The sequence below is a fragment of the Apodemus sylvaticus genome, chromosome 2 (assembly GCF_947179515.1).
Source record: "Apodemus sylvaticus chromosome 2, mApoSyl1.1, whole genome shotgun sequence".
Taxonomy (NCBI): Eukaryota; Metazoa; Chordata; class Mammalia; order Rodentia; family Muridae; genus Apodemus; species Apodemus sylvaticus.
Window position 1 is genome coordinate 69,286,096 of NC_067473.1, and position 26,193 is coordinate 69,312,288.

The window sequence follows — 26,193 nt, forward strand, 5'->3', positions numbered from 1 at the left end:
GGGATCAAAGGTGTATATAATAAGGTCATGTCTGTATATTAGGCAGAGGGATTAAAGGTGTTTTTCTGCATTCTTGCTGAATCATATCTTTGTATGTAATCCCTTGCCAGAGCAGTCAAATTTCTGGATTAAAATTTCTCTCCAAGTATATACAGAAGAGCAAATTGACCAGGCTGTCCTCTCAAGGTTGTGAATTTTTGGATAAGAACATGAAATTATCTTATAGAAAGACATATAATAGAAAAATTAAAATAAAATACCACACTAAAATGTTTTAAATATAATTTGACATGGTACTTTTTTTCTTGTCATTTATTTTCTTTTGTATTTCTTTTAAAACAGTTACTAATGATGAGATATACACTGCTCTTATACTAGTCTGATAAACAGAAAAAAGAAAAAATATTTAATTTCCAGTTTTTTATTGCCATCTAATCATTTAACTTTGTTTATGCCTCATGGTAGAAATATCATGTTTCTTATGTGAAAAAAAATCAGCATCTTATTCTATTTATGTAATTCTATAACATATTAAATATTTGTATACTGACATTGTAGCATCAATATTACTATACAATTCATAAGTAACTAAATTACCTAAATCTTTTATAGTTTTTACTTATTCAATTTTCATAATAAAGTAACATTGAATGCCAACATTAATTTCAAATTGCTCATAAATTCACATTGCAATTCAGTCTAAACCATCCCCCCTCCTGATTTCTTGGGGATTTCTAATTTAATTCAATTTTTTGTTGTTGCTTAAAATATTTGATAGGTCTAAATCAAACTGCCTTATACAAGGTATACTACATGAAACATTGCTTTCACCCCTACATATTATACAGCTTTCTTTTATTCTTTGGGGACAATCAACATTTAATTTTATGATTTTTTTGCTTTTAATCAATGACAGTTTTATTTTGCTACTTACAAAAATTTTACAGTTTTCTATCATCTTAAATGTTCTGTAAATAATCTCCACACTGGTAGGTATGGATTTCAGTTTTGAAATTTCATAGTAATTATTATTTCATTTGAATCAAGTACATATTTTATAATTACTAATTAATTCTCTTTGATAAATATCTATTGCCCCTCTATTCTGCCAGTATATACAGTACTATTTTGCATATCCTGGGCTTGTTTCATTTCTGTTTTTTACCAGTACACATTCATGGAGACTTCTTGAGCAAAGATTCATGCAAATGTAAACCTGCCTCATATTGCCAGGTCCCCTGAATTAGAGGTTGGAGTAAAATACAATCTCACAGTGAGTCTTCTTTAGAAAATGATCATTTGTCACAACCTTGTCCATGTTTTAGATAAATATATATTTAATAGCCTGATAAGAAATTGTAGCCTTACATTTAGTGTTTCCTAAAGGTAGAGGCTGATGATACTAGGGAAACTTTGTCCTTGGTGATATATGAGATATTTAAACTTATATGAACACACATTCCAGTCCATCTTCTGTTTCTTCCTTTACTCATGAATATGTTCTCACATAATCTGCAAGATAAATGAAAGTGCCAATTTGAGGTAACAGTTTCTGTTTGCATTGATATTCCTACAAATGGACTGTTTGTCCATCAATATAATTTTATTGCTATTTTAGTTGGCTCCAGAGAATTTCTATAATTTTGCTTGTTAAAATGTGCACATAAAATAGAGTGTGATGAAATAGTTATTTGTATTCTGATAGTCAATTGTACATTTTATTCCATGTTATATTGATGATATATTTTGTCAGTGTTTGAATAGATTTTTTTGTAAGTTTATCTTGTTGTAAAATTTTACATGTAGTTTTGTTAAAATAAGTGAAATTTCTGTCTTGGATGACTGAAGATAACTAATGGACAATTTTGCCTCATTGATTTCAGCAATAGAATATATTGACAGTAACCATAGAAGATTTCCAACAGTATTTAGGACACTTAGTTATGTATATTTTGGTACTTGTGATAATAAAAATATTTATATGCATTTTAAAGTACACATTTTAATATGTTCCATTAAAATCCATATAGCAAGGACCTAGATCATCAGTAAGTTTTGGCTTATTCCTATAAGAAAAAGAAATGCTAAGAGTTATTAAGGGAAATTACAGGAAAGTTACTTGCTATAGGAAATATTGTAATATTTCTCTTTATAGCCCCCAGGTTAATAATTAACTCCATTAAATGGCCATAGGAAATTTCCTTTTTGCCAACTGATGTAAGAGGTTACACTTACTGTGTAACTCACTGTGTGATACCACTGTAGAGAAGGTGGGCCTGGTTTGTGTAGAAAGCAACCTGAATAAGAAATGGGCCTCAAGCCTGTAAACTGTGTTCCTCTTTGATCTGTGCTTCATTTCCTGCCTCCAGATTTCTGCCTGCTGATACCTGCCTTGACATGTTATCGGTACTTCAGAGCAAACTTTTAATACAATCAGACAATGATTGTTGGTGACCGAACAGCTAAGCATGCCACTGCTGTACCAGGTGGCATGTCTTACTAGTGTTCGCAGCTAGATTCTATAACTTATGCACCTTTCATTATTATCAATGCTAGCTGAAGAAAGGCTTATTATACCTTTCTCCTTGTTTCTCTGTATCTTGTAACCACAAGACTGGAGACTCACAGTCAGCTAAAACAAACATCTCCATTGAATTTGTTATATCCCACCTTGCAGAGATTCAACTATTATAGCCTTAAGTCTCATTTCTCTAATTTTGATTTTCCCTTGATAATGGGCTGCAACTTGTAAGCTTAATAAAATATTTCTTTGCAAAGTTGGTCAGAGTCCGTGGTTTATTACATTAGCAACAGAAAACTAGAATACCCATAAAGCAAATATACTAAGAATTTTGAATGCATGTATAGAAGCATGAAACCAGCTTACTTAAGCAGCAGAATAAAGAAGTATCTTAATTAGGGTATTCTGTGAACAGACAATGTGATAAAGGCAATTCTTATTAGGACAACATTCAGTTGGGACTGGCTTACAGGATCAGAGTTTCAGTGCATTACCATCAAGGCAAGAGCTTTGCAGCATCCAGACAAGAAAAGCTGAGAGGCAAACAGGAGAAGTTTGGCTTCCAGGTAGCTAGGATGAGGGTCTTAAAGCCCATGCTCACAATTGCAAACTTTCTCCAATAAGGCCTCCTAATAATACTACTCCCTGAGCCAAGCATATTGAAACCATCACAACAAGTTTCAGTTATTCTCATCTTCATACTTTTCTTTTAATAGTGGAAATGTTATTGTTTATGTGCTTTTATTGTGCTTAATAGCCATTTCCCTGTGTTTAGGCTCACAGCCATCAATGTTTACATCTTATGATGAAGAAAAACCAAACCAAACAAAAGCAGTCTAAATACATGAACAAATTTATAGTTCCATGCTTCTAATCTGTTCTGCAAAACAAGCCACTAATCCAATCAGACAATGATTGTTAGAGACCTAACATCTATGTCATTGCCACACCAGTTAGCATATCTTATTAGGGATCACTGCTAGGTTCAATAACTAGGTTATGTCTCTCCTAAAGTAGCCTACTTAGCACTTTCTAGTATTGTCAAAGGTAACAGAATAGAAGATGATTACGCGCTGTTTTTCTATATCTTTTAACTACTGTCAGACACAAACATCTCAATTCAATTGGATATGTTCTCTCTGGCAAAGATCCAACTATTCTGGGATTCAATCCTTCTTCTCTAATGATCATCAACCATTTACCATTCCTTTAAATTTCTTAGCTCAACTTTTTTTTTTTTTTTACTGTAAAATGAGAATGGAAACACATTATTATTAAGCAGTGACTGTACAAAATATTACCTGTGTGCATCTCATCCAAGAGTTGTGTGTCACATACTAATTGTTTATCACATATTTCTGTATCTTCCATTTTGCCTGGCCCCCATCTTTTCTTTCTTAGAAACCTGAAATCTATCCAGAATTCTTAACTATAACAGAGATACTCTGTCAGATGATACATGTAACTTATGTCATACCCAAACTAGGAGCTGCAGTCTTTGTATCCTTGTTCTTTTTACAATCCAGGAGAGTTTTATTACTTTTAACATGTAAATGCATATTGGCCAAATCTCAGTGACTTGTATTTTTCTGGTGTTCCATCATTCTGTTTAACCCTTTCCTCTATTCCTGTAAGTTGGTCCTATTAAAAATCAATTAGATTTTGTGTCGTAGAATCCTTTGTGACCATTAGCAGATGGAGTTCAGTGGGCTTGAAGAATACTTTCACAATTATTTAGCTTTCCTGTGCATAGGCATATCCTTGGTTCTCATTATAAAATAATGAAAAAAAATATGTGAATTCAGTAAGTAGATAGTCTGAAAAATAAGTAAAAATGGTCTAACAGTACACATATCAGGTCTATGGGGCTTGGGTTATTAGTGTTTAAATGGGTGCCCTCTTGACCATTTTTATACTAAGGCAGTGAAAAGACCCAGGAAAACTAGACTCTAACTGTAACCATGGGGATTTCAACTCCATCATTAAGGAAGCTCAGAATACATCTATGCCACACTCAGGAAAAAGACAAGAAGAGCAAATTGACAGAGCGTGAGTCTGACTTCAGTCCTGTTCTTCCTAACAGTGGTACTGATTTGAGAGTAAAATGGGTGTCAGTCTCCTGTTTGATAGGATCATGCATTTGAGCCTTGCCATTTAAAAAGATTGATCATGGTGTGACCTTGGAAGGAAAAGCCATTTCTCTTCTGGTAATCCATGCTTCAAGGTGTCAGAGTCCAGAAGTTCATCCTTATCATCAGATGCATCTGTAAAAGCAGATAGCACGCTCCATGGTGATTAGTAGAAATAAAGCAGTGGCAGGGGAGAAGAGTTAGGACAGATGCTCATTTTCAGAAGCATCATCATTGAGACTTTATGTTCATACACATAAGAATGAATGTAGGAAGCCATATGGAACCATGAAGAAAAGCCCTCCGAAGAGAATTATAAAAGGGGTAAGACTGGGATGTGCTTAACTTGTTTAAAGAATCAAGCTATTGGATGTAAATATGAGTGAATCACGAGTTACAGGTCAGAGTGAAAAATAAAACACAATAATAAACAAATGCTAAGACATAATCCCTCCTAAGACTTCCATGTAAGTAACACATGGTTGTCCTTGCCCTCCGTAAAGTCTGATGTTTCATTTGTATTTGTTAGGTGATTTTCCTCTTTTTTAAAAATTACTTTTACTTTTTATATTTTGTTCTTCCCATCCACTATCCTCCTTACTCTGCCATCCCACAGTTCCTCATCCTGTTCCTCCATTCCCCTGTCTTCAAGAGGACTTTCCCTCACCCACCTCCAGACCTTCCCACACCCTGGGGCCTCAAGTCTCTCAAGGGTTTGGCACATCTTCTCCCTTTGAGGCCAGACCAGCAAGTCTTCTGCTGTGTATGTGTTGGGGGTCTCAGACCAGCTCATGCATGCTGCCTAGTTGGTGGCTCAGTTTCTGAGAGATCTCAGGGGGTCCTGGTTAGTTGAGGCTGCTAGTCTTCCTATGAGGTCGCCCTCCTTCTCAGTTTCTTCAAGTCTTTCCCTAATTAGACATTCCTGTCTAAGGCTATGTAATATTGATAATTGAAGTCATCTCACACTTCATGTAAGCAAAAAGTCACTTTCTGCTTCAATTCACAACCGTGTCAGCACCCATCCTTTCTAAACTCTTGCTACACAACAGGCAACTTGATGGTAATATTTAAATGTTTACTTGTCTTTTTTTATTTTTTATTTTTGAGATAGTATTTTTTTATCTAGAGCTTAAACTAGCCACGGACTTGTTATGCATCCCAGTTGGCCTGGAGCTTAAAATTCTTCCACACCTTTCAGGTGCTATAAGGTTACAGATATGCACCACTACACATAGGAAGTAATGCATTTTAAACTTGTTTTGTTCCTCATTTGTTGGTTTGTTTGTTTCTAGTCCTCTGGCTATTCTGGAACTCATTGTTCTGTATGTAGACCATGCTAACCTTGAACTCAAAGATCTGCCTGCCTCTGCCTCATAAGAGCTGAGATTAAAGGTGTGCACTACTATGACCCAATGGTTTGACAGACTTCTAATTGAAATAGAATGACACCATGTTTTTTCGTGCCTTTCTTTCATCCATCCAGATTTTCCCAGCTGTCTTCCACGGGACTATGCCCCTGCTCTGCCATGTTCAAATACAGCCTCTTTTTAATTGACTATATTTGTTATGTATAGGTGTATGTAAAGACAACCTGATAACTTTGTTGAATACATTGCAGAAGAGGTAAGAGAAATACTGTAAGATCCATCTTGCCAGGAAGTTTTGAGTCAAATAATTTCTCCTAAATGTAACTATATAATAATATAGCTTTTAATCTATGACTCAACAACCTACATTACTGAGTCACATGAAATCTCTCAATGTTCCTTTATCCAGCCTGAAAGGTCTTGGGTTTACACACAATATGAGAATACAAGCAGGTATGAAAAGAATTTTGATGAGACTTTGTGAGTCTCAAATAAGGTACTTTGACATGGGAAGCATTCTGTGGCCTAGTGTTGGAAACACTTGCATCAAGTGACTGAATGATCTATTTCTTGAGGGAAAATAGAGACAATGTATATTCATGTCCACTAGAATATGTGGCTGAAGTACATGGTCATATTGACTTCATGTCTGTGCACCTGTTTATGTGTTTTTTTATGCCTACTTGCCTGTGGTATTTCAGTACTTTTCTATTAAATCTTTGCCTGAACTGAGTTATTCTTGATACTACATAGAAGCCTGAATACAAGCAAATCTCCACCTACCTTTAATACACAGAATATTAGCTATCTAAGCTCTGTTCTAGGCTCTGCTCAATTGAAGAATTTCCTCAGACCATCATCTTTTTAGTCATATATAGTCCACGTGGCCTGTTACAGTTTAGGTCAAACCTTCCATTGGTCTGTTTGATATTGTAGCTGTTGAGGAAGCTCAACAATAGGGAGAGTTTCACATAGGCTGTATGTTAGAGTTGAGGGAGCAGGTTGGTGTAATCACAGTAGGAGATAGGGGAAATCAAATACTTAACTCACCCAATTTACATAAGACCTTCACTATCCTCTGTCTTATCTCCTGTGCCAGTTTCTTCAGATAATAGCTAGGTGGTTTACAGACCTAAATTTATGTCTTGTTGGATTCAACCCAACAGATAATATTCAGTTCTGCTCACTTGGTCACTGAGTGACTACTATATCAGAAGCTACTTCTTGAAGGGAAATTCTTCAAAAGATGTTTTTAATGTAGAAGTACAGGTTTTTCTTTCTTCTATTAGTCTGAAACTAAATACTTCCCTTTGCATTTTCTAGAAACCTGATGGCATCTACACATACAAGATAACAGGACTGTGTATATATCTTACAACTACAAGACACATAGTCTGAGACATATCAATACTGTATACCTTGCCCTCAGGCCCTCCTGAACTAGAAACATTAGAGTTTACATGATAAATAGGGTTTATCCAATTCTGTATGTTGTCTTTTTCTTTGTGATAAATTTGTTTTTATAGCTATTGTTTATTTGGTATTTTTGGAGGAATTTCATAAGAATAATGTTAGGTTTTCATACTCCAAAATTTATACTTTGGCCATCTTTAATATTAATTAATATATGTCACATCTCACTCATTAAGCTTTACAGTGGTCTAGGAATGTTATGATTTCATGTAGAATATCATTATGGTGAAGTGCCTTAGTACTATGTAGCAATAGAAGAAACAATTGAATTGAGACACTAGTAATAGACAGTGAGCATCTGCATTGACAAGACTCATGTCTTTTCACATATATTTTTTAACATTTTTGCAAGTTTAATAATGCAGAAAGTAGCTGTGACAGCAGCGTGGACTTCCAGAGATGACTGACAGGTCAAGAGCAGTTGAATCCCTAGCAGAGCCTTGGAGTTTGGTTCCTTGTACCCACATCAGATTTTTCTGACTGCAACTTCCCTGGGATTTGATGCCTTTTTCTGGCCTCAGTGTGCACTCACATACATACAGAGTACATACAGACAGACAGACACCCACATATATATATACATAAAATTCATTGTTTATCATTATCTTCTCAAATGCATTTTTTCTTTTTTTCATAGAGTTCTATCAAGATTTGTGAAAAAAATCACAACTGTGAGAACTTGATGCTTTAAGAGTAGAGTTAGATGCTGTACGACAGCAAAGGCAGCGCAGCTAGCACTTACTTGGTTTATTGAACATAGGAGATTGGCGGAAACCAGACTCATCTAAGGTGTCTCCTGCTCCAAAGAAAGAAAACATAATGTAAATATATAACATATTACTCATGTTACACCTTACTCAGAAATCATGGAATTATTGATTATGCTATGTAAGTCAGTATGACTTGTCCTATAATACTAAAAATAGAATTACTATATGACACAGAGCGGCTATTCAATGGAATATACATCATCATTCTGCAACAGAGCTAATCACTTACCCAAATTGATTCAAGGACTATTCACAATGACTAAACCATGGGATTGAGATAGATGTCTATTACCAGAAGAATGGATAATGAAAATGTAATAAACTTATAGAATAAAGTATTCAACCACAAAGAAGAAAAAATATTTCCTTTTCAGGAAAATAGATGGAACAATAGATCTTTGTATTAGAGAAAATGAGCTGTACTTAAAAAGAGATCTATAGTATGTGTTTGGGGATGGGGGTAGTCTAGGAGTAGAGACAAGGAAAAGTGCTATTAAGAGGCTGAAAACATCCAATGGGGAAAAAGATAGCCTTTTCAACAAATGGTGCTGGTTCAACTGGAGGTCAGCATGCAGAAGAATGCGAATTGATCCATCCTTGTCTCCTTGTACTAAGCTCAAATCCAAATGGATCAAGGACCTCCACATAAAGCCAGACACTCTGAAGCTAATAGAAAAGAAACTGGGGAAGACCCTTGAGGACATCGGTACAGGGGGAAAGTTTCTGAACAGAACACCAATAGCGTATGCTCTAAGAGCAAGAATTGACAAATGGGACCTCATAAGGTTACAGAGTTTCTGTAAGGCAAAGGACACCATCAAGAGGACAGATCGGCAACCAACAAATTGGGAAAAAATATTCACCAACCCTACATCAGATAGAGGGCTAATATCCAATATATATAAAGAACTCAAGAAGTTAGACTCCAGAAAACCAAACAACCCTATTAAAAAATGGGGTACAGAGTTAAACAAAGAATTCACACCTGAAGAACTTCGGATGGCAGAGAAGAATCTTAAAAAATGCTCAACTTCATTAGTCATTAGGGAAATGCAAATCAAAACAACCCTAAGATTTCATCTTACACCAGTCAGAATGGCTAAGATTAAAAATTCAGGAGACAGCAGGTGTTGGAGAGGGTGTGGAGAAAGAGGAACACTCCTCCACTGCTGGTGGGGTTGCAAATTGGTACAACCACTCTGGAAATCAGTCTGGCGGTTCCTCCGAAAACTGGGCACCTCACTTCCAGAAGATCCTGCTATACCACTCCTGGGCATATATCCAGAGGATTCCCCACCATGTAATAAGGATACATGCTCTACTATGTTCATAGCAGCCCTATTTATAATTGCCAGATGCTGGAAAGAACCCAGGTATCCCTCAACAGAAGAGTGGATGCAAAAAATATGGTATATCTACACAATGGAGTACTATTCAGCCATTAGAAACAATGAATTCATGAAATTCTTAGGCAAATGGATGGAGCTAGAGAACATCATACTAAGTGAGGTAACCCAAACTCAAAAGGTGAATCATGGTATGCACTCACTAATAAGTGGTTATTAACCTAGAAAACTGGAATACCCAAAACATAATCCACACATCAAATGAGATACAAGAAGAAAGGAGGAGTGGCCCCTGGTTCTGGAAAGACTCAGTGAAACAGTATTCGGCAAAACCAGAACGGGGAAGTGGGAAGGGGTGGGAGGGAGGACAGGGGAAGAGAAGGGGGCTTACGGGACTATCGGGGAGTGGGGGGGCTAGAAAAGGGGAAATCATTTGAAATGTAAATAAATTATATCGAATAAAAAAAAAAGAATAGCCAAGAAACCCTAGGGAATAAGGAAAGAGATAACTTATTGGTGTTGTTGTTCTTATGTTAATCAGGTGCAGAACAGATAGTAGTCTTTATTCATTTTAGAGTAATGCCTGACTTGATGGCCAGGTACATCTTATGCCTAGGACTCCCCAAAAAAAAAAAAATCAAATCAAATCTGGGCAGCACCTCACAGGAAGAGGAAGGCAGACAGATGCCTGTGGACCACATTCCACCCACAGACCTGCCCTTAAGGAATGCCATAGACAAAGCACTGATGGAAGGTCTCACCCAGGGACCTGCCAGCTGCACAGCCAGCCTGATGTTAGAGGCAACATAATATGCAGATATGTATAGTCAGACAAGGGAGACTAGACGTTGAACAGCTTGAGCAATATGGAGAGAGTTAGAACTGGAGAGGGTGGAGAGGAATACACTGCTGTGAGTAGCCAGCCCTGCCATCTAGGGACTTTGTGCAATCCCTGCCTTAGCTGCAACTGAGGACCATGTCTCAGTTTGTGGCTAAGCGTGGGTCAGTGTCAATGCCTTTGGGTCATACTAGAAAACATAGGGATGTCTTTAATGGGGCAGCCTCTGGGAATGATGCTGTGTGTAACTTCAATGGATGCAACACTCCGGAAAGCTGGCTCTGTCTTTCTCTAGTCGCAGCACTTGGGAGAATGGGTCCTGGTGGCAACCAGGACAACAAACCAGGCAGCAAACTGAAGCTGGTCCTGGTGGAGGGGGCACTGGTGAGGTAGCCTATAGTGCATGAGAATGGAAGAGATGACCCAGCCATTTGTCTTCTATGGGGTGGCATATGCTTAGAGTTAATGCACATTCCATACTCTTTGTCACCAATGACAGCTTATCACTAGTGTGATAAGGTTAAGTAAGAGTTGATGGGCTGACTAATTTAGCTACCACCCAGACTCAGCTCCAGGGCTCTGAATTGTCCCACACCAAATCTATACTATCTGTGAACAGTTGTGACACATGAAAGGGCCAATCTTGCTGTTTCAAAGCTGTGAGATCTCCACAACATTGGGCAACAACAGGATAACCTGGGGGAGTCCTAATGAAGATGCAGTATTGATGGTGTCACAAAAGCCAGAGACCTCGAACCAGACCAATTACTCATTGCGATAAACATTTGGAACTGAAGATGTTTGAACTGAGGGATATAGTGTGAAATACTCTGAGGCATACTACAGCTTCCAGGATAAGATGCTTTCTTTCTTTTTATTTGATGTTTTCTATAGTTTGTTTTTGGGGTGTGTCTCTCTCTCTCTGTGTGTGTGTGTGTGTGTGTGTGTGTGTGTGTGTGTGTATTTTAGTTTTATCAGTGAGTCGGAGGCTGTTAGGCAAAATGGTGGCTTTGTGGGGACAAGTTGATGAGTGTACATGAGATGAGGTCCATTATGTGAAAGTCACAAAGAATCAATAAAAAACAAAAGAATATCCAGAGCAGTATAGTGTAATGTGTATAAATATAGCAAAATTATATCATTTACAGGAAAAAATATCTGTGGAACTCAATGCTTTGCACAATGAATAAATGCAAATAAAAAAGAAATAGTGCTAACACTGATGGGTGTATCCACAGTCCTAATGAAGTCACTGAAAAATTGCTATTGCCAATTCTTCCATAGTAATTTCAAGAATTGGTGAGCCATGCTGTCAGTCATGCCACATGATAACTCTGTGTCACACTCAATTCTGAAACTATTCTGTAGAGAACAGATCCTCTCCATTTTCAGCATATAGTGCTATGTTTTGGTGCTATTGACTCTATTAATAGATATCTCAGTGTATACTATAATAAGACATTGCAAGATCTTTTTGCAAGCAATAAAACTTTTCAAATGTTCTTTATTCATAAATATGCTTGCACTTAAATAAGAGTGGTTACAGTAGCTAATACTAACAGTTGTGTTCTACTTCCAGTATAGTTCTAGATCATATAAAGTAATAGCATTCACCAACATTTCTGCGCATCAAGGCACCTGAGTGCCACTTTTATCTCTGTTTTAATTTGGGATGTTCAATAAAGAGCAATGTTTTCTCAGTATATGTCTTAAGTTATCTGTGATCAAAGGTATTAGTTTTTGCTTCTTCATATTGACAACTTTCTGCTTGGAGAGTGTCAGGGTCTCCAGCTCATGTGTTTCTGTCATCCTCTCCTTCAGGCTTTAGCAGGGCCATGACAGCACTATCTTAAAACTGTTCACAATACTCTTGACAAAAGATTCACTATGAACTGCTGGCCAACATTTCATGGTGAACATATAGTATTATCATCATTTAAGTAAGCTATTCTTAAAAATCTATATCCACACATCTTTAGTCCATTTTTCTACTTGAATTGCTTGATAGCAAGTAATATAATGTCCATCTGTGGTTTATATTGCCTTTCAGAACAAATGACCATTATTTGCCTTATTAGACAAATGATTCTTATTTTTAACAATTAGAAACAACTTCTTACAGAAGCTTCAGTAAGTATTTCTTTCTGGGCAGCGGGCACAGGGTTAAGGCTGTAGGAGATGTTATGCTTCTTCCCCTGTGATCCATCTAGGAGTGTGCGTGCCAGAAGCATACACCAACACACACAGTACTTGGCCTTTAGCAAGCTTTACTTGCCAACCCTCCACTGAGGTTTCTTACCTGCCAGCCTGGGCCTGATGTCACTCTGGCAGGATGATTTCTGATCACCAGATTGTATCCACCATCTTGGAGCCAGCTCTGCCAAGGGAAAAAGCAAGCCACCATTTTTACCAACTCATTGGCTTCTCACTTGACAATCCACAGCTGTGGACAGTCTGTGCTGACAACTCAGCAATATCTTCAACAAGAGTGACCAAATAGTGACTGAAGAAGTGACAACTTTATTGGGCATGGTATTCAGCTCCTATGGTATCTTACAAGACTTTATTTTATTATATGTTGGTAAATAATCTCTTGCCCCTCCTTGCTATTTTATATGGAAATCATATGCATTCTAATAATGTTGTCTTCTAATATCTTCTCAGCGAATCCTTGTCGAAATAGAAAAAGAATACCAAAGGTTGAGAGAGATAAATTTTGAGATGTAGTTTTGGAATAATTTCAATCATGTTCCTACTACACTGTTTGCCAATGAAGTGAGGAATGTTAATAAGCCATATGTATATTCTCAACATTCATATATTGTGCCAAGCAATTCTTCAAAATTTGTGCCCAGCTATACACTGATTAAGAGTTAGAATTCACATTATTTCAGTTTGTCATGAATACTTACCTCTGCCTATCTTCTTTGTTTCAGTCACCCTGACAAGTGCATCTATTTAAGGTTCATTTTTTTTTTTTGTTTACAGTAACACTTATGAGATTGAAATATCCCTGTAAATATTTCTTTTACAAATCATTTTCCTATTGCTTTTATATTGTCTTTGCTATTCTTTTCCTTTCTTACTTATAGCACTTGATGTTTTCAACAAATCAAACATTTTTATGGTATTTTTTCAATTAATCCCCCACTCTCATCTTTTGGAGATATAAGAAATGAATACCAAATTGAATTTATATGATAGAGCGTATGCACACAATTATATAATAAAACTATAATTTGGAAACAATACATATGACTGACTTGAGCTATACTAATCTATGTTCATAGATTTAGAATCTATAACATATGATGGGGTCAATTCCCAATGTTACATACATTTTAGTAAAATCCTAAAAAAAATATCATGAGATATATTTTAAAACCTAAAAATATGATTCCAAATTTCATATGATGATGGGACATCTTTTTAAAATTAATTAATTAATTAATTTTACACTCCAGATTTTATTTCCACTCCTGTCCACCCTCCGACTGTTCCACATCCCATACCTCCTCTCCATCCCTTGTCTACATGAGGATGTTCCCCACCCTGACCTCACCTCAACTCTAAACTTCGTGGGGCCTCCAGTCTCCTAAGTATTTTACTCTAATAGACAGAAAGATTCATTCTGAAGCATTTCTGATATATTCAGCGTGATTTGGGCATGAGTATGTCCAAAGGGAGATATGGATACAAGAAACTCAGTGACAGAGCCAGCACCCTTTGCCTCAGTAAAGGCTCATGGTGCTGGTTACAATTTATTTTCAATTCTTTAACCTGTGTTTGTTTAAAAAAAATCACTTTAAGCTTTTTCCAAATTCTGTGCTTGCGTTGGCATCTTATATTGCTGCCTCTTTGATTCTATGATTTTTCCTTAAGTAGAATTCATTTAATGATGCTTTGAAAAATCCTTTGCATGTGGCTGTGATTCACAGCATGGGTTTCCCTTTGAAGCCTACTGTATAATATTTATGCTTACAGGAGTTTTCATGCAGTTTATTCCTTAAATTGCCTCAAGATAGAATCTAACACATCAATGTCCAAACCCTTGTAGGCCCCCTCTACATTTTTGTAAATAAATTAATTCTCTTCAAGTCACAACTGTGATAGCTTGTCAAAAATTAAATTCAGTATCTATTCTTAGTGTCATAATTATAGTATGGGGTGAGAAAGAGAAGCATTTTCATTTGATTAGTAGTGCCCTAATTTAAAAAAAAAGTAGCATTTTGACAGACCAATTTTTTCAAAGTAAGGCATATTTAACTTCCAACTGTTATTTTGCAGAGAATATTATTGTCCATTCACAGAACACAGCAAGAGCCACTGTTAACAACATGCTTACTTTGAAGCCATTGTACAGCTTTTGAGCTTGTTTTAAATGATCAGGCCAGTTTTACATAAAATTCCCAACAGGAAAAGCTCAGAGCAGTTGTAACCATTATCTCCATATATGTTATATTTGATCGTATTTTTGTTCTGTGCTGATTAATCAGTCTTAAAATAGATAAATGTTTTTTTTCTATAATTGAAGGCAATGTACTGCTAACATACATATGGTTTCTTTGACATTTGTTGGATTGTTGCCTATCAAATTTTCCTTTTACTTTTTCATGTGCATCTACAAGAAATTAATAAAGAGTATTTTTCAAGGAATGTTCCATAAAATGTTCTTAATTGTTTAAGAGAAGTGAAAAGAGTTTGGGATAATATCGTTGAAATCTGTATTCTATTGATCACTTCTTAGCTTACAAAGTAAAAATCACAATAACTCATGCAGTCATTTTATACTTGGATTAGAAAGCTTTGTGAAGAAGTGTCAGGGACAAATTTCTTCTGCTGATAATTTCAATCAGACTTTACTTCCACATTTACAAGTTGAGATAGCTCTTTTCTTAGGTGCTGGGAGACTGAGGAAGGCAAAGGTAATTGACTCTTTGTGTTCCAGGTCAGATTGCAAAGAGTATCTAGCCAAACTGGTTATAAAACTTCCTAGCCCTTTCATTGGAGTGTGAGAACCTCTCAGTGCAAAATGTATACATTGAACTCCTCCGCGGGCTAAGGAGGACTTAAGTCAATCTTCCCAACATCTGTCAGATCTCATGGGCAATCCTGGTTCCTTACTGAAGTAATCTCCAGGAATCATCTCAGCATCTAGGTCTGAAAGAATAGTCCCTGCAAAATTAATTTCAAAAAATACTACATAAAATCATATTTCAAATCAAAACAGACTCAGGAACAAAGAATTAAAGCTAGAGGGACGTATATGTATTTACTGTAATAAGTGTAAATGCAACATCAGAGTGGCACTAGTCACTGTAGCTCATTTGAACACCACTAACAGAATTCTAGATTTTGGAAGGAAAATCCAAAGGAATGAAAATCCTGTATGGAAGCACACCTGCATCCTAACACCTACTTGGACATCAGTAGTCTTCTCTGATGTGGGATCCTGAGTGAATACAGCTAAAAATTGCCTATAATATTGTTATTTTGTTTTTCTTAGAAAATTGTAATTAGGAGAAAAGTTTGCAGGTTATTTGTTATTTGAAAATAGGCATGTTAGTTTTAGTACATTTTAGTAATAGACAGTCATTGTAAGTAAGGAGGAATACTTACCAAACACTCAAAGTTTTAAGACAGGAATCCCAAATAGCTCATTTATGTCATTGTCATAATCTCTGTTCAATTACAGATATAAGGAAGGGTGTAGCTTTTAACCATATGAGGATTTATTTGAATTTTAATCTCACAGTTTTATCTTAAGAGATCAATGTAGACATTATTCTAATAAACCAATATCATTTAATTCTTGCACTTGACAGGCAGATGCAGGCGGATCTCTTGTTAGAGTCTAGCCTGATCTACAGAGTGAGTTCCAAGACAGTCAAGAGGTATATGCAAGATTTTAACCTAGATAGTTGTTGACCACTGTCTTTTCATATGAACACTATTCCATGTTTAGTATTAGGTTCTAACAAGTGAAACTTTCACATATAATAAATACTGCATGGCGATCTTAAAGTTGCACAAATATATTGCTAACAGGAATTGGTCTATTTGTCTGGTAAGGAATTGAAGTGAGTCTGTACTTAAATATAATGTTCTGGATCTACAAGTGCAATTTATCCTTCACATATCCATCTCTGTACTATGATCCCTATGCCACAGGTGGTTTAAATATGCTTGGTCTAGGGAGTGACACTATTAGGAGTATGGCTGCATTTCATTATTACAAACCATGTAAACCTAGAAGCAATAGTGCATGTAAGTAATCCCTGCACTTTTATAGTGATATATGAAGTAGATGCAGAAGAATACCTGGAAGCTCATGAATAAGCTAGCCTGGCATAGGTGGTGCTGACCAACAAAAGATCCTATCAGAAATAATGTGAAAAGTTAGGTTGTCTTTTCAGGCAAACATGACACACACACACAAACACACGCACACATGCACACAAACACACACACACACACATACACACACACACACACACATGCACACACACATTAAATAAAATAAAGAGTCCCTCCCCAACAACACATTAGAACCCTGTGATCATCTTTCATGTTGATCTTGTGATTTGTTCTTGTGTGTTTGTGAGTGTGTGTGTGTGTGTGTGTGTGTGTGTGTGCATGTGTGTATGTGTGTTTTATTTATATTCTAGTGCCATGTTATGTTTGCCTGAAAAGACAACCATACCTTTGTTTGTATGTAGAGATTAGGACAAATAATAGGAGAAAGTTGTCTCCTACCATCATGTGAGTGCTGAGGACTGAAGTCTTTTGGGGATGGTTGGTGGCTACCTTTTGGGCCATTTAGTCAGTTCTAGCCTATTTTTAAATATAATGTTCTTTTGCATTTAATTATTTTTTAAAAATTGATCCATTTATTTACATTGCTAATGTTGTTCCCCTTCCCTTTGCATCTGAGAGGGTGCTCCCCACCTCCCAACCCACAGCTCACCCACACCCCAGCTTGTCTCCCTTTTCTACAGCATCAAGTCTTTACAGATAAGGCTCATCTTCTCCTACTGAAGCAGACAAAGCAGTCCTCTGTAATGTATGTGCTGGGGGCCACAGAGCAGCCCATATATGCTCTTTAGTTGGTGACTTAGTCTCTGGAGCTCCTAGAGGTTTGTTTAGTTGATACTGTTGTTCTTCCTATGGGGTTGCCATCCCCTTCAGCTCCTTCAATCCTTCCCTTAACTCTTTAATAGAGGTTGCTGACCTCAGTGCAGTAGTCAGCGATAAGTATCTGCATCTGATTCACTCGGCTGCTGGTAGAGTTCCACAGAGGACAGCTATGCTATACTCCTACATATAAGCACAATATGGAATAAGTACTAATGTCAAGGTTTGGTACCCACCTATGGGATAAATCCAAAATTGGTCCCCAGTCACTGAATGGCCTTTCCTTCAGTCTCTGCTCCATTTTTGTCCCTGTATTTCTTTAAGTCAGGGACAATTTTGGGTTAAAATTTTGAAGGTAGGTTAGTGACTACATCCCTCCACAGGGGTCCTCTTCTATCTTTTGGACTTATTCTTTTCAGGTTCCACCTCTTCACTGTTGGGCATTTCAGCTAAGGGCATCCCCAGTGCATTCTGGGAATCTCTCACATTCCAGTTATCTGTGACTTTCTAGAAGTTTCCACACTGCCCCACTGCACATTTCTATTCATTCTCTTGACCCCTCTGGGCTTCTCATCTGTCTTCTCCCATACTTGACCCTGCCCTCATTTTTTCTCCCCTCTGCTCTTTCATCCTCACTCATCCAGGACTCCCTCCCTCTGGCTTATCAACTTAGGATGTTCTTGATTTGTTTTTCTGACTCTGAAAAGTTTCTAATATGTTTTTATTTTTTCTGCAAGTATATAGCTTACTCTTGGAGAAATAAGTTCAAGCACTTATTCCAAATATAACCTTTTACCCCAACAATGATTTGTAGTGAGGATAACTTTTGCAACTGGCTAAAACAAACATGTGAATGTTTAAAGTTTCATAACATTTATTGAATTGAACTGTTACTAAATTTCTTATAAGTGATACTGTTTTTCATGTTGTTTTATATTGATGTGCTTGAACAAATGGAGTGAACTGTTCAAGCAATTAGGATTTAGTCAGAGGTACATGTAAAAAGGCAAGTGTATTGTTTCTTTAACTACCATAAAATAGTGGGGATTAAGAGATGGCTCAACATTTAGGAGCACCTGCTTCCTTTATAGAGGAGCTGGATTTGGTTCTCTGAACCTATTTTGGGCATCTCATAATTGCCTGTTGACTGCAGCTGTAGGTTATTTGATGTTCTTTACTGGATACTCTAAGTAGTTCACTGATGTGTACATACACACACACACACATACACACACACACACAGAGAGAGAGAGAGAGAGAGAGAGAGAATCAAATATACATATACATAATAAAAGTAAAATGAATCTTCAAACATTAGTTACAATTTCCTTAATCAATCTCCTAAACAGGAAGTCTTAAGTTGCCAAGCAAATTTTTCTTTTTCCTCAGACATGCCCTCTTGTGTGATCCTATGTGAATTCTACATGAGGAGAATTAATAGATATAAATCATGTCTTTCTAAACTTGTCTTGGGTCTTAAACATTTTAGATGTTAATAGAGTTGGCTCAGAGTTTAAAAGCACTGAGTTCCTTCCAGAGTTCCTGAGTTCAATTCCTAGCAATCACATGGTGGCTCACAATCTTCTGTAATGGAATCCAATGTTCTCTTCTGTATTTCTGATAATAGCTAGCTACAGTGTACTCATACAAATAAATACAACTTAAAAAGTAGAGTATCAACCAGGACTGGCTTAGAACTCAAGCCAAAGGTCAGTGCAGGAGTCTACAAAGGTATTAGATTGCCGTGGTGATTTTACCATCACCTAGTTATTTGGTTCTGTTTGTAATTTACCATGTTAAAATTCAATGCTATTTACATTTAATAGTTTAAAGTTTAATATGTCACTGAACAATGATAAAATCACCATATATTCGACTAAATGTGAATTGTTTTTGCTTGTTAAACCAATAGATTGCATATAAATTATGTTTATGCAACAATGTCTTAGAATATACTTACGAATCAAAGACAAAAGATCTCTGTTGCATGGGCTGCTGCATTTGTAAATACCACAAATGTCGTGAATATTTACACCAGAACAGTATCAAATTCTCAAGGAAAATTGACGCATCTGTATAGTTTAGTTGAATAATTTAAAATTTTCAGTCATAACTATGAATTACCTTAATCATCCTGTATGTGTTATTTTTTGTAAGGTTAAACCCATTCAATAATTATTGATATCTTTAATTCATATCTGGAGTTTGTGGATAATACATAGTAGACAATACCATGCCATCTACTAACATCATCCCGTAGGGTGAGATGCTCAAAGCAGATGTAAGATGGACAGACAAACTGACAGGCAGATTCCACCAGCACAGAAATGCAAACTAAACTAGAGTTTTTCTCTCTGTGCTGCAAAAGCTAATTGTGGAGAAATAGAAATTAGGAAGTTGGGAACTGAGTCTGGATGGTTACACTTTGCTGCTCACAGCAGGAGTTCTGGCCTAAGACACAGCATTTTAGGGCAACTGCTGCTCCATTTCATCTTGCACATTAGCCAGAGATGCAATGGGAAAAGATGAAGAAAGTATGAACATATTAAGAAAATGGATATGATTTACATGTGATTTAGTGACCCCTGTAGAAACGGGACTATTACCAGCACAGGGAGTAGTTGTGCAAATGAACACAAAGAGAGGAGATACTGTGAAAACCATAGAGTCACCTTGTAAACTAGAGCATGGGCAAGTCTTTTACAGTTAGATAGGTGAATTTTTTTTTACTTTTTAAGTTTTTAATCAGCTACAAAATTTATTTATATTATGTGGAAGTCAAATAAAAATAGAAGAGTAGTTGAACACCCCCCCCTCCGCCGCCAAAGAAAGAAGTACTTGGAATAAGCCATAATCCATTAAAACCCCCAATTTCCCAGTTCTGTCATAGCGGCCCTGAATAGAAGCTCAATTAAGAAATTTATTGACTCATTCTGCCAGTTTGAAATCCTCTTATGGTCAATTGATATTCCATCCTTTTTTTGTAACAAGTGTGTTTGGACCACATTTGATGCATCTTAGTCAACATAGTGCTTTCCTTTAGAAAAATGTATTAGCAACTGGAAAATAGCAATCATAAAAACCCTCCCAGATTTTGAATACTAGCCTGAGATCAATTCTCAGCATAAAATTACTAGAAGACAATATAATCATAGAAATCTGTATTAAGGCCTAGAACTTGAAAGAATGGAATGAGTTTGAGTTACATACAATCTCCCAGGCTCACCTGATGCTCATATGTGCCTATAATTGCAGTACTCAGTAGCCTTGGACTAGAAGACTATGAATTTCTTATCTCTTTCCTGGTCTACTTCCAAATCCAGCATTTTAACATCTTTATACTTTAAAACTGCACTCACTAATAAGTGGATATTAACCTAGAAAACTGGAATACCCAAAACATAATCCACACATCAAATGAGGTACAAGAAGAAAGGAGGAGTGGCCCCTTGTTCTGAAAAGACTCAGTGAAGCAGTATAGAGCAAAATCAGAACAGGGAAGTGGTAATAGTTGGATGGGAAAACAGGGGGAGGGAAGGTGACTGATGGGACTTTCGGGGAGTGGGGGTCCAGAAAATGGGAAATCATTTGAAATGTAAATAAATATATCAATAAATTAAAAAAAATAGCCAGAAGCTGGAAAGAACCCAGATGTCCCCAATCGAGGACTGGACACAGAAAATGTGGTATATTTACACAATGGCATACTACTCAGGAATTAAAAAAATGAATTCATGAAATTCTTAGGCAAATGGTTGGATCTGGAAAATATTATCCTAAGTGAGGTAACCCAATCACAAAGAACACACATGGAGTACAGTCACTGATAAGTAGATATTCTTCCAGAAGCTCTGATTACCTAAGACACAATTCACATATCAAATGACTCCCAAGAAGAAGGAAGGAGAGGTACCTGGTCCTGGAAAGGCTTTATCCAGCATTCTAGGGGAATACCAGCACAGAGAAGTAGGAAGGGGTTGATTGGAGAACAGTCAGAGGGAAGAGGGCTTATGGAATTTTGGGGGAGGGGGGAAGCAGGAAAGGGAAAATTATTTGGAATGTAAACAAAGAATATAGAAAATAAAAAATTAAAAAAAAATCAGTTCCTTGACTTGATTGTTTGTGTTTTCCTGTAATTCTTTAAGGGATTTTTGTGTTTTCTCTTTAAGGGCTTTTACCTGTTGGCTGATGTTCTCCTGTATTTCTTTAAGGGAGTTACTTAAGTCTTTCTTGAAGCCCTCTATCAGCATCATGAGATACGATTTGAAATCCAACTCTTGCTTTTCCAGTGTGTTCGGGTATCCTGGACTTGTTGTGGTGAGAGATCTGGGTTCTGATGTTGCCATGTGACTTGGGTTTCTGTTAGTAGGGTTCTTGTGCTTGCCTTTTGCCATCTGGTATTAGTTGGAATTGTTGTCTCTGACTGGAGTTTATTCCTTCTGTGGGCCCGTAAGCCTGTGTCCTTACTCCTCTGAGCTCAAAAGTGAAAGCTCTGCTGGGAGATCTCTCCCTCCTGGCAGGCTATGCACAGAATCCTGTGGAGTTTCCTGGCTTCCCTGTGCAAAAGCAGGTGAACGGGAAGACTTCCCTCACAGCTGCTTCACTGATCTTAGACCCTGTGTGCTCCTAGCTGGGATCCCTCCAGAAAGAAGGTGGAGATCTCACCTCTGAGTTCCAACATGAAAGCATGCTGGGAGATCATTCCCTCCTGGTGAGCTATGCACAAAAGGCTGTGTAGTCTCCCACTTCCCTGGTGCAAATGGAGGTAGGAAGACTTCTGTCCCAGCTACTCCACTGATCACAGAAGGCTGTGGATTCTCTGGATTCCCTGGTGCAAAGGCAATAGTGTCTATTTTGTATACTGATTCCAAGATAATTCACTTGTAGATAGAGGGCTACAGAGAAGGCATTTTACCTTCAATGTGATCTCAAGAAGAGTTCTTTAGAGCAAGGATTTTATAGTGTTGATTTTGTAAGAGAGTATTTTTTCCAAGTCACATCAGAAGATCAGTTCCATCACAAGAGCAATTATCAAAACTCTAATCATACCAACATTGTAGTAAAGTTTTAGTTGAAATAAGTCATTTCCCTACTTCCCACTGATCATTCTAAATAGATCTTTTTTCTGGTTCACACAATATAGCCATACCTGCCCATCCTTTGTAATAATCTGGATACCCTTCCTTTTTATCTTTTTCTGGGAGACAATTCAAACTTACTCTCTGTCTTCATCCTTGCAGGGATTTACCTATGAGAATCAAATACTTACCAAATATCTCCCTCTAGTCCCCTGGATTCTATAAGAAATATAAGTTAGAAAAAATAAAAACAAATTGATGTTAAGATCCACATATGAGACTAGATGGCATTTCTCTCTGAGTTGAAGTCAATGCACTCACTATGGTGTTTTCCAGTTTCATTCATTTACCTGCAAAAGTCATAATTTCATTTTTATACATGAATAAATTGCCTCTAGAATATTTAGGAGAAACTTTTAAGCAAAAGGTGATAGTATAACACTGGTGATATGAAGAAAAATAATGGAACAATAGAGAGGACATTGCAGGTGGGGAGAAGGATGGTTGAGTAGGAGAAAAGATGGGGAGGATGAAGGATAGTACTAGGGTGTTTGAAAATGTCATATGGATGTTTGCTTTAGCAGTACATATACTAAAATTGGACCAAATATATCATATGGAAGCCTACTATTTTATAAGCCTTTTAAAGGAATATTCACATACACATGTTTTTAATTGAAATTACCCTATTAAGCAAGTAGTATTCCTTCCACAGCTGGCCTAAGATAAACTTCAGTGCCAACTGAGGAATACTAGCACTCACATTAATTGTCAGAAATGTACTGGAAATCCCCAAAACAGTAGAGGCCATTTCAATTGCTTTTGGTTGCCAATCAGAAATTAATGGTGGAACAGATTGGTAGGACACCATACACTTTGATTACAGGACATGGATAAATCACATTGGCCAAGAAGTATCTTTTTTGTTGAATAGATTTTATAGATCCTGATTATGCAGTCTTGGATGCTGGAGGAAGGGTAGTCATCAACTGTCTAATCTGGCTGTGAACTCTGAACAACAATGATCCTGTAGCAAACAATCCCCATAGGCATAACTATTACCCAGTGGCATACAAATTATTCATGTATATAGCTGCTTTATCGTTGGAATTAAGGCCCATTCTCTCTGTCCAAGACCTATGACTGAAGAGTCCAGAGGCTCTAGAGTTGACTCTCTTAGTATTATTTTGTTAAATGGACTTAGTATCAAACAACTATCTGAAATTTTATCAATATATCTGCTATTTGAGAGCTCATCAGAGAAGTTACCCTATGGAGCAGATGGGAGTTAACACAATAGGTCAAAGTATAGAAAATAAAAGACCATGGAATGCTCAGATACTAAAAGGACATCTATATCACCAAAGGCTTGGAGACTATCAAGGAATAGAAGGAAAGACTGTCAGAACCAGAGATGGGAGGAAAATAATGAAATAGTATCTTTGACTATTACTGAACTATTGTACTCAAAAACTCATAGTAGCTTTATATCAGCTATACAAGATCAAGTCATAATGATGTAGCATAGATGAGCAGAGGTCTCTGAGCTCTCTTCCATAAATAAGGAGTTATTGGCAATTGAAGATTTATGGTAAAGAATCAGGTTTCTCTAAAGGTATGAGGCCTGGTAGATGACCATGCTCCAGGTGATGGATCCACAACTGAGAATATATGTGCAGCACAATTTATAATTTTTTGGGTTATAGTTTTTAAAAATGTGAAGTTGAGAGAAAGTAAAGTGAATCTAGAAAGATAATGGTAGTAATGCAGATTAATGTGATCATAATACATTGCATAACATTCTCAGGGAATTTATACAATTATATTTCAATATAACTATATTCTAAAACTCTTACTGAAAAAAATTGAAATAATAATTTTCTCAATATTTTTCTGATATGACCTCAGAAGTACAATGGCAATAAAAAACTTGACAAATTGGACCTCTTCAGAATTAATTCTTCTGACTTAGATAATATTACTGTGAGAACATAAATGTATTACACAAACTATCGGATAAAGTATTTATATTACCTTTATTATAATTATATTATATATATATGCTATATTTATAATATACACATAAATACATATATTTTTTCAAGAATCTCTTTTGTACCAATCATAAATCCTAACAGCTTAACAAAATGACATGCACTGACTTAATAGCAGAGCAAATGGAATTGGAGAATGTGACTCAATAAACAACCACACGTTTTTCTTAAATAAGGCCCCTGGGTTCCATCTCCCACAATATCATGACAAACAACAACATAGACAAAAGATGTACACAGCAGCTTATGCAAAGGACTCATAAGAACTTAGACCTCTGGGGAAATGAAGCATAACGTCAGTAGCCCTGAGAGATTTGCCACTTTTGTAATCCCTACAATAAAATAGAATTTCATATGTAATGGGAGGCAAAAGCAAAAAGATGCAAAATAGAAAGTATTATACAGTTGTGAGGAAATGAATATATTGTGGACTGCCCTTTAAATTAGTGCGTCTATTGTAGAAATAATGTGGTGTTTCATTAAAAAAAAAAAAAAAAAAAAAAAAAAAAAAAAAAAAAAAAAAAAACATGGTAAGGAAAGAAATGTTTCACAGTGAATGTCCAAATAAGATAAATCCAAAGGCATAGAAATTGAAAGAAAGGAGGAGTAAGGACTGTTGAATGGCTATGGGCTGTTTTGTTTTGCTTTTATTTATGTTTTGCTTTTATTTTTGTTTATTTTTTGTTTGTGTTTTTTTGGAGTGATGCAAATGTTTTAACTCCTCTTAAAGGTTTTGTTTATGTTTTGACTATATGCTAATTAATTATATGCTATTTTAAAATGTGACTGTAATTGCTTCATGTCATACAAATTCCATTTACAGTTTTTTTTTATTTATTTTTTTTGCTGTTCTTTTTTTTTATTCGATATAATTTATTTACATTTCAAATGATTTCCCCTTTTCTAGCCCCCCACTCCCGAAAGTCCCTTAAGTCCCCTTCTCTTTCCCTGTCCTCCCACCCGCCCCTTCCCACTTCCCTGTTCTGGTTTTGCCGAATACTGTTTCACTGAGTCTCTCCAGAACCAGGGGCCAGTCCTCCTTTCTCCTTGTACCTCATTTGATGTGTGGATTATGTTTTGGGTATTCCAGTTTTCTAGGTTAATAACCACTTATTAGTGAGTGCATACCATGATTCACCTTTTGAGTCTGGGTTACCTCACTTAGTATGATGTTCTCTAGCTCCATCCATTTGCCTAAGAATTTCATGAATTCATTGTTTCTAATGGCTGAATAGTACTCCATTGTGTAGATATACCACATTTTTTGCATCCACTCTTCTGTTGAGGGATACCTGGGTTCTTTCCAGCATCTGGCAATTATAAATAGGGCTGCTATGAACATAGTAGAGCATGTATCCTTATTACATGGTGGGGAATCCTCTGGATATATGCCCAGGAGTGGTATAGCAGGATCTTCTGGAAGTGAGGTGCCCAGTTTTCGGAGGAAGCGCCAGACTGCTTTCCAGATTGGTTGTACCAATTT